The following is a 10,913-nucleotide window of genomic DNA, read 5'->3' on the forward strand; positions in this document are numbered from 1 at the left end:
AACAGCAGAGGAGAAGCCATTACACAGGGGTATTTTCATATTTCGCGCCTTTAAAGTTTCATTCGGATCGGCCATTCGGTCAAGTCCGTGCATCTTCGGATCTAGTTTATGATAGTTTCCATGGTTACGTTCGAAACTTCAAACGGATACAAGTGTTTAAACAATATAGGTTATTTTATATAGTAATTACAAATAATAAAACTGTTTAATTAATAATGAAGTGAGACATGTGAACTGAGAAGTAAACGTCATTTTTTTCTATGCCAATAACATTATAGAATAGCTGCTAAGTGAAAAATACTATAAAATAGTAATAATATTCTGTGCTTCCAGTGGGCGAAGAGTGAATGGTGTTTAATGCTTACTTTTACTGCATAAAAAAGGTATGTTATGAATAGACAGAATATGTTTCAAATAAAGTGCATGAAATATTACATGCATAAACTTTAAATTAACATTGCCTACATTTACTGACAGCGATTAGGGCAAACAGGTGAATCTGAACATAACCGTTTGAAATTTCGAACGCAATCATGGAAACTATCATAAACTTGATCCGAAGATGCACGGACTCGGCCGAATGGCCGATCCGAATACAACTTTAAAGGCGCGAAATATAAAAGTACCCCTGTATAATGGCTTCTCTCCTGCTGTTGTGCAATTCGGGTAGCATTCAACTCGCCATGCATGTAAGCCCCAGCGTGTCCACCCTGTATAATGAGCATAAGGCTAAAAAATAAAATTAGTATTCAGTAAATATTAAAAAAGAATGTCATGTTATTAAATGTAATTTTTTTAAATTTATTCATTATCGTTCCTAATTTTTGAAATTAAAATTTTGTATATCAACTAAGATGCATATAAAAATTTTATGACAAGTACATTTTGAAATATTTAATATTTATTCATCGGGAAATGGTCATTTAAATTGTATAAATTAAATATTAAGTAGAAACTCAGTCGAATTTATGGGACAACTGAAAAATCCTTTGAAATAAAGTTCTCGAAAGTGTAAAATTCTGAAATTGGAAAATCTCAAATAATCAAATTCACGAATTGGAAAATTTAGGAATAATAAAATTCTAGAAACAGTTTATAATATTAAAAAATGGAAAATTTTCCGAATAGTAAAATTCTTGAGAGTTTGTAATATTACCGAATTTGAAAACTCTCGACAGTTAATTACCGAATTACAAAAAATCTAAAGTAGACAATTCCTAAATAAAAATAATTTTTAAAACATTTTATAAATATTATTTATTTATTAAAAATACAGTAGATTATTTCTTTAATTTTCCTCCCGAAATATATTGTTTTCATATTTATAAAAAATTGTTTAATCACTTGAATTCGGAAATGCTATATTTTGGGAATATTCTAGTGCGGATATTTTATAATTTGGCAATTTTCTATCCGGAATTTTTCTGTTCGGGAGTTTAATTATTCAGAAATTTTATTATTCAGGATTTTTTCGATTTGGTAATACTATAAACTGTTCGGAATGTTTACTATTTGGAATTTTTTCAATTCAGTGATATTATAAACAATATAAACTGTTCGGGAATTTGTCTATTCATGTATTTTATTATTCGTGAATCTTATTATCCGAAAATGATATTATTCAGGAGTTTTACAAATCGGTAATATTAAAAACTGACAGGAAATTTTACTATTCGGGAATTTTTCTATTCGCGAATTTTATTCCGAAATTTTATAATTCGGTAATTTTCCTGTTGGGTACTATTATAAAATGTTCTGGTGTTTTATAATTCGAGAATGATTTCATTCAGAAATTCTACAATTTGGTAATATTATAAGCCTATCGAAAATGTTACTATTCAGTAATTTTTAGATTCGCGAATTTTATTATTCAGAAATTTTAGTGTCAAAATTTTATCTTTCGGAATTTTTCAGTTGTCCGATGATAAAACTTATATGTTCATTATAATTGATATACAACATTTCTAATGTAAAAATTAGTACCAATAATTCACAAAATAAAACAAGATTACATTAAATAACATTTTTTCTTGAATTAGTAAATACTCATTTTATTTTTTCAAGGTAATTCTTAGCATATCATAAAAAACATCCGCATATTACTTGAAAAAGTTAAGATAAAATTATTTGTAGTCATTAATAAGATGGATTTATTATACGTTTCAAATAAGCGCGCGAACGGCAACAGCCGTATGCCTCGCATGCGCAATAGGGCAGAGGTCCATCGTTGGGAACCTAACTCAAATCTGCCCGAACACGAAACAAAAGACAGTCGCTAATGCAGCAAAAGATTCAACGAAAAAGAAAAGCAAATACTAGAGAGACATTTTGAGCATAATTAATTTCCTCTGCATTTTTTTTTCAATTTTCAAAAAGAAATGAATAATCAACCAATAAGATGAATTTTTTACAACGAAGATTATTATTCGATCAGAAAACACGAACTTGCAATAAAAATATTAATTTTAAACTAAAAAATATACATGTTTCGCCCAAAATTGAATAGTTCTATTTACAGTTGAAAAAAAGTTTACTAAAGAAAAAGAATTTATAAAAAATAGTTACATTTCGAACCTAACAACTGAAATTTTAACTATAATGATTGAAACTTCAATAAAAAAAAAACAAAATAAAAAAAGTTATCTACCAAAAAAGACGAATTTCTATCAACATACATACATTTTGAACTGAACAAAATGTTTTAAATCAAGATTAATTAGTTATATTTCCAGCTAGAAAAATTTGTTTTAAACCATAAAAATGATATTTCCACAAAATAGCTAAATTTTCTACAAAGGGAATTAATTATCAACCACAAAGGTACCAAAGGTAACAAAAATTTTTTTAATTATGACAATATTTTGGTTAGATTTGCAATTGGCGTAAAAAAAGAATATATAACTGGAAAAAATATTTTAAATCAGAAATGGATTAGTTATATTTCTAGATTTAAAAATATAATTGTTGACGTAACGAAACGAATGTAAAACAAAATAGTTACATTTTTTATGGAAAATGTAATAGATAATATTTAAGAAAAAAAATTTAATTTAAAACCAAAAAGAAAACAGTTGAATTCAATTACAAAGACGAATTTTCTAAATTCCTGCGAAAATTTAGATGATTAAAAGTCAACTTGTTGACATCTTTAATCATTTTTAACATTTTGAAGAAAAATTGGAGTTACTTACAATTGTCTATTAGAAATTTGAGACGTTTTAAATAGATTAGAGATATTTAAAAACTTGCAAACATTTCCGAAAAAGTATCAAATGTATTTTTTTATTCGTTCAAAACTTCTGAATGTCCTTAACATCTTTTAAAAAGACTCGAATTTTTCCTAATATTTTGTAAACCTCTAAAATAATACAAAAATTAATCAAATTCTTGAAAATCTCGATTATTTTCTAAAGAATCAGAAATATTCAAAAATCTTTTTTAATTTTCTCAAGTATCTTATGGAAATGATATTTATTGAATAAATTTTAAAACAAACTGATAATACTTATTTTCTTGTTGCCAAACCCCAAAATGTAATTTTCGCTTGAATTTATGTGCATTAAAAAACTTTTAACAGATAAATAGTTATTTCAAATTTTTTCTTTATATTATTATTATTATAATTTTCTATAATTTTGTATTCTTTATGGTATTAAAATTTTTTAATTTGTGAATTGCAAATAATACTTAAATTGAGTAACTTCAATATTTTTATTACTAAAAAAATATTGAAAATGTATTCAGTGTTACATCAAAATATTATTTTATTTATTTCTAGACAATAATTCATCTTCAAAACCTTTTTTTCATTGAAATAAAGTCTATTATGTTATTATGCAGTGAGACAAAAGAAATGTTACGATCTGCTACATGGAGGTTGGGGGGGGGGGGTAAAAAGGTCGAAAATGATGATACGCAACATGTGAACGCTCCCTAATCCAAACATTGAACAAAAGACAAACGGCAATGCAGCAGACGGCTCAGCGAAAATGCAAAGACCACCTCGACCACAGAGAAAATTTCAGCTCAATTAATTTTGCCTGCAGTTTTCTTGAGTATTGATGAGAAATATTTTTATACTGTTGTCCACGAGAAGTAAGTAAAATTGTGCAATTTCCTGTAAAATTTGTCAGTAACAACTAGATACAAAACTGTTATAAAAGTGAAATATAGAATTTTAACAAAAGAAGGTTTGATTATAAGATAAAACCGACAATATTTCTTATTGCGATTATTCTTTCTGGGATAAAATAAAAGTGAAAATAAAGATAAAATAATTAATAGATTGGTTTTTTTTATCATATTTTTATGTTTTTCAAAATGCCACGAAGGAGTAGATCTTAACATTATTTCTAGTGTAAATTCTAAAAATTAGACCATTTTCTTTGTTTATTGATAAAATCTTAATTAATTAATTATTAAGAATAATCATTCAGTATTAATTACAGGTTCTAAATCAATTGAATTATTAATTGATAATTATTATTAAAATTATCGAACAGATTCACATTATTTTTCATTTAGATATTTATTTATCAATAGGTGTTCAATTACATAATAAAATCGTTATACAAAAAATTATAAATCTTATTATATAATTGAATAGTTTTTGGAAAATGAACAATAATATCTAAATACACTTTTTCAATTTTCAATAATTTTCAATAAAAAAATAAAGATCCAACCGCATACAGTTGGTATTACTGTTTGGCCCTCGGGGTGCAGACATGTTGGATTTCCCCTGCCAACCTAACATACCTAATACAATTTAATTTTAGGTGCGTCAGTTGAAAAACGAGGCTGCTACAAAATTCCAAGCTTATAATTAAATGAGGAATCATAAATATGAAAAAAATGAATTTTCAAACAAGACTATTAATTTTCTACGAAAAAGACGAATTTTCGGTGAAACGCTTAGCTTGCAAACTAACAAAGATAATTTTTTAATCCAAAATAGAGTGAATAAATTTATAGTTTAAAAAAATAATTGTAACCCTGCAAAACGAATTTTTAACAAATTGGACAAATTTTCAACCAAAATAAATTAACTATCAACCAAACAGACGCGTTTTGAACAAAATAGATGAATTTTTAGGCCAAAATGGCATTATTATTTTTACATTTAAAAAAATTCATTTTCAACATGAACTTGCAACAAAAAACATAAATTTTCAGATAAGAAAGATTAATTTTCAATCTGAAACGGAATAATTATATTAACAGTTAAAAAATAATTAATATTTAAAAAAAAGTAATTTTCGAAAAATAAATGAATTTCCAACTAGAAAAGATACATTTTCAACCTAAAATGGATTGATTATATTTATATTTAACCAAATTATTCTGTAACCATGAAAAACGAATTTCAACAAACTGGTTTTTATTTTGAACCAAAAAGCCATATTTTTCACAAAAATGTTTAATATTCTACTACAAAAAACAAATTTTCATAAAAATAAATAAAGTTTCAATAAAAAATGGAACACATATTTATAGTTTAAAATGTTAATTTTCAACATAATGTACTTAATTTTTTAACAAAAGAAATTAATTATCAGCCGATAAGACGAATTTTTCACGAAGAAAATTATTATTCTATCAGGAAACATTAACTTTTTACATAAAACATGAATTTTCAAATAGAAAATATAAATTTTTAATCCAGAAAGAAATAGTTATATTAAAAGTTATAAATATATTCAACGAACAAGAAGAATTTTCAACCAAATTTTTATATTTTCAAAGAAAAAAATGAATTTTTGACTATAGTGATTAATCTTCAATAAAAAAAAATCAATTTTGAACCAAATACATAGTTGAATTTTCGACCAAGAAGATTTATTTCCAATTCTAAAAAAATAATTTTTTGCCAAAAAAGATGAATTTAAAAAAAGATACATAAATTTCCAATTGGAAAAATACATTTTTAACACAAAATGGATTGAATATATTTATAGTTTAGCCAATTATTTTATAACCTTAAAAACGAATTTTCAACAAACTGGTTACATTTTCAACTAAAAAGACAAATGCTTCGCCAACATGATTAATATTTTACTACAAAGGATGAATTTTCATCCCAAAATGGAATAATTATATGTACAGTTAAAAAATTAATTGTCAACAAAATGTTACTTAAATTAAAAAAAAATAAATTAATTACCAACCAATAAGATTAATTTTTAACAAAGCAAATTATTATTCTATAACAGAACATCAACTTTTAACGAAAAAACATGAATTTTCAATTAAAAAAGATAAATTTTCAACCCAAAATCGAATGATTATAGTTTGAAAAAATTATCTTTTAAACCTACTCAACGAATTTACCACAAACTGGTACAATTTTCTGTCAAAAAGTCAAATTTTTAACGAAAATGATTAAAGGTCTACCACAGAAAACAAATTTTCATAAAAATAGACGAATTTTCAACCCAAAATGGTACTACCACAAAGCATGAATTCAAAACAACAAAATGGTTACATTATTAAACAAAGTAAAGAATTTTCAAATATAATGATGATAATAATTAAGAAAAAATTCATTTTTAACCAAAAAGATTGATTTGCGACCAAAAAGATTAATTTTCTAGCAAAAATACTCATTTTTAATAATATACATAAATTTTCAACTTAAAATAATATATTTATGTTTACAGCTAAACGAAATTATTTTTCAACATAAGAAAAACGAATTTTCAACATAAGAAAAACAAATTTTCAACAAAATAATTCAATTTTCTACCCAGAAGATTATTATTCTATGAGAAAACCGAATTTTCGTCAAAATGCATGCATTTTTAGCAAAGTAGTTCAATTTTCAGTCAGCAAATTAATTTTCAGCCTAAAACAAAAGAATTTTAACAAAATTTTAACACATTTTAAAGTATGGACAAAAATCTACTTTCTAATTTTGATAAAGAAATGGGGGCGGCAGAGCCCGTCTTAAAAATCGTATTTTTTTAAAGCTGGAACCAAAAATTAAAAAATATTATAATCTATACAATATTGGCTATAGAACTATGTAGTTTTTTTGCATAAATCGAATTTTGTAGACATTGCATTTTTGAAGAAATGAATAGATGTTTTATCAGCAAAATAGGTAGTACATTGTTTATAACTATAAATACATGAATTTTTAACGAAAACTGATAAATTTTTAAATCAAAACAAAGTTTCGGTTAGACTAGTAATTGACGCAATTGATCGTGCAACCCACTTATAGTGAGAAGGTTGGCTCTTCTTAAATAAAATTGTCTAGAAAAAATATAAACTTTCAACCAGAAATGGATTAGTAGTTATATTTCTAGTTAAAAAAATTAACTTTTGACAAAAAAGTACTTTTTAACGACTTAGTCTCAATATCCTGATTCAGAATTGCTTTAAAAAATTTAATTATCAACAACATAAATGAATTTTCAACTAAAAAGAAGTTCCAATAAAAAATGTAAGTTAAATTTTCAGTCAAAAAATAGATTTCCAGCTAATTGAAAACAGGTTAACAACATAATAGTTGTATTTTCATTTTAAGATATAATAGTTGACACTTCAACCAAAAAATATTTTAATTACAACCAAAAACAGTTTTATTCAGTCAAAGAAGGCGAATTTTCAAGAAAATAGTTGAAAATACTCGATCAAAAAAAATTTTTTTCAACCAAGCAGTTGCATTTTTCGCCAAAAAGAGATGAACTTTCTTAAACAGATCAATTTTCGAACCAAAAAGACGAACTTTCTACCAAGAAAGATTTTTTAGCCAGTGAAGAATAAAAAATCCATTCAAAATTGTTATTTTCATGCCAAAAAGAGAAATTTTCTACAACGCAGTTGAATTTTCATCCCAAAAAGACTAATTTTTAACAAAACAGCTGAGTTTTTTAATTGAATAGATTTTTTTTAAATTCTCATTAGAGAAGGTATTAGATTTGTTTAAAATTCAGCCCCCCGCCCCTCTCCATTTTTCTTAAATGCGTTAGCCAGCCATTTTGATAAAATTCAAAAAGTTAGCGCTTTTAAAAATATTTGTAATGCACTTTTTACCGAATTTAAAATTTCTATTTACGGATATTGACAATATTAAAAAAGAACAATTTATCTATTGGATTTTTTTCGATAAAAAAAATTACCGGAGTTACAGCATTTTCAAAATTCTGAAAAACAAATGAAAGTGAACATTTTAAGCGAAATAACGAACGATATGATAAAAACTAAGAGGAAGAGAAACGTTGACTTTTGAACACCCTACAATATTAACCTAAAATTTTGAATTTTTCTGGAAAATCGAAAATTTAAATTTGTGATTGCACAAAAAATAATGAAGAATCCAAAATTTCACTTTGTGGTCATACTATGCACTAGGACGCGTAGTTCTTGTTTTATTCGTAAACAACATTAAAATGAGAAAAATTAAATTTTGGACAAAAGATACAAGCCACGAAAAAAACTGAGGAGGCCAAATTTGTTCATTCGAAAAAGATCCACAAATTTTTTATTAATAATTTTCCAATACAATGCATAGTTTTTGTTCTAATCGTAAAAAATTACATTGACAATAAAAAATAAAATTTTGTGAAAAACTATTCAAGGTGCGAGAACAGATGAATGAACAATAATTGTGCTTTCAAAAAAAATTTTAAAATGTGTAATAAACTTTTTTTTATCAAAATACTTGCAAAATAAAAAATAAAAATTTTTAGAAAAACGACACAAGCTAAAATATCATTTTAACTTATACAATTTTTCGTCTAAATTATATATATGAATTTTCGTAGAAAATCTTCTCACTAGGATGCTTTTGTTTTTTCTAATTGTGAAAAATAAAACTGAAAAAATACAAAGTAAATTCTCATCATAGAAGGTATTAGAATTTAGAAAGTTTCAAACCACCTATTTTGATGTACTGTCCATGTTTTGAGACCTTCTGTGTGTCTGCAGAATTTGAGTCTGTTAGGTTACAAATTTTCCAAAAATCTAATACCTTCTATGATGAGAAATTAATTTGTTTATTTTCAATTTTATTTTTGAAATTTTAAGCAAAAATGAGCATCCTAGCGAGAAGTGTTTGAAAAAAATCGTAGATATAATTGAGAAAAAAAATTTTACAAGTTAAAATGATATTTCAGCTTGTGCCGTTTTTCCAAAAAGTTATTTTTTTATTTTGCATGTATTTTGATAAAAAAAAGTTTATCACACATTTGTACATCTTTTTTAAAAGCACATTTTTTGTTGATTCATCTGTTCTCGCACCTTGCATCATTTTTCCAAAAAATTTATTTCTTATTGTCAATGTAATTTTTTACGATTAAAAATTCGGAAAAAAGTGCTTTTAAAATTTTTTTAAAAGCGCTAACTTTTTGAACTTTTATCAAAATATCTGGCTAACGAATTCAACAAAAATGGGGAGGGGAATTAAATTTTACTCAAATCTTTTTTTGATGAGAATTCAAAAAAAGTAAATCTATCTGGTTTAAAGCTCAGATGTTTTGTTAAAAATCTCTCTTTTTGGCATAAAAATAACAATTTTGGATGGATTTTTTGTTCTTTACTGGCTAAAAAAATCTGTCTTGGTGGAAAGTTTGTCTTTTTGGTTCAAAATTGATTTGTTGTAGAAATGTAATCGTTTTTTGGAGAAAAGTGCAACTGCTTGGTTGAAAAAAAAATCTTTTTTGTTCGAGTATTTTCAACTATTTTGTTTAAAATTCGTCTTCTTTGGCTGGATGCTACTGATAAAAAATCAAAAGATTCATTTTGCTGTCAAACTATACAAGATATGTGAAAAAGATTAATCAACAAAAATTGTGCATTTAATTGTGCCTCGTGACTTTGAATGTTAAACTATGTATTTTTTGATAGCACTATTTTCATCTGAATCAAAAATAAATAAATTGATTCAACAATATTCACCAGGATTTTTATTTTATTTTTCTGTTATTGTGAAATTTTTGTTATTTTTCTAATATATTACCTTTTGATTTTCAATTTTTCATTTTTACATTCTCATCAAAGAAGATATTAGATTTCTGGAAAATTATCCCCCCCCCCCCCCCCCCCCCGCCCTCAGAATAATTATCAAGTTTCCACGTTTTTAGACGCCCTGAATGCGAAGAAACAATTTTTTACGAATGAAGCTTTTTGTATACTGTTTTAGTGTACTAAATTAAAAGTCAAGTTCGTTAGCCAGCTATTTTGAATAAACATTAAAAAAATGAGCGCATTTTGAAAATGTTTGTAACCACTTTTTTCAAGATTCAAAAAATCTCTTTGCAGCTGTTCATAGTATAGAAAATAGCAAACAATTAATTTCAATTATATCATCATAACAACTTTTTGAATTTTGTTGAATAATTAATGAAACAAATGAATAGACAAAAGTTTCTCTTCTAAAAAAGAGCTTTAACTAAAGATCTAACAAAGTCATTGAATTTTTAACAAAATGATAAAATTGTATCTTCTTTCCCTGAGTTTATAAATTAAATAAATAACTTTTTTGCAACAAGTGCACGAAATTGATGTATGTCGGAACGACGAATTGAGAACCTCAAGCGTCCAGCAATTTGTTCACATGCCTTTACTTGAAATTTTCCGATAGGAAATTTCAAGTTAAGGCCTAACGTGACAAATTCAGGATTCATGAGCTTCAGCGACGAGTTTGCCTACCCCCTTGTAAAGTAATTACTATTGTTTCGGCACATCTGCCGCTGGCCTGTGTAACGGTAAATGCACGAAAAGGTCCCCGGCTCATGAAAAAACACGAGCCTGCCGTCGTGTTTTCGTTCCGTCCGAAAACTCGGCAGCATGCTTTAATCACGTAGGCCAGTGTCTTCTCTTTCCCTCCCACGAGCGTTATCTCCTTTCCTTCTTCATTCGCCTTCTCTTTCTATCCTCTCTACCTTTCCTCCTCTGGCGCACGGGAC

Source organism: Belonocnema kinseyi, chromosome 10 (genome assembly GCF_010883055.1).
Source record: "Belonocnema kinseyi isolate 2016_QV_RU_SX_M_011 chromosome 10, B_treatae_v1, whole genome shotgun sequence".
Taxonomy (NCBI): Eukaryota; Metazoa; Arthropoda; class Insecta; order Hymenoptera; family Cynipidae; genus Belonocnema; species Belonocnema kinseyi.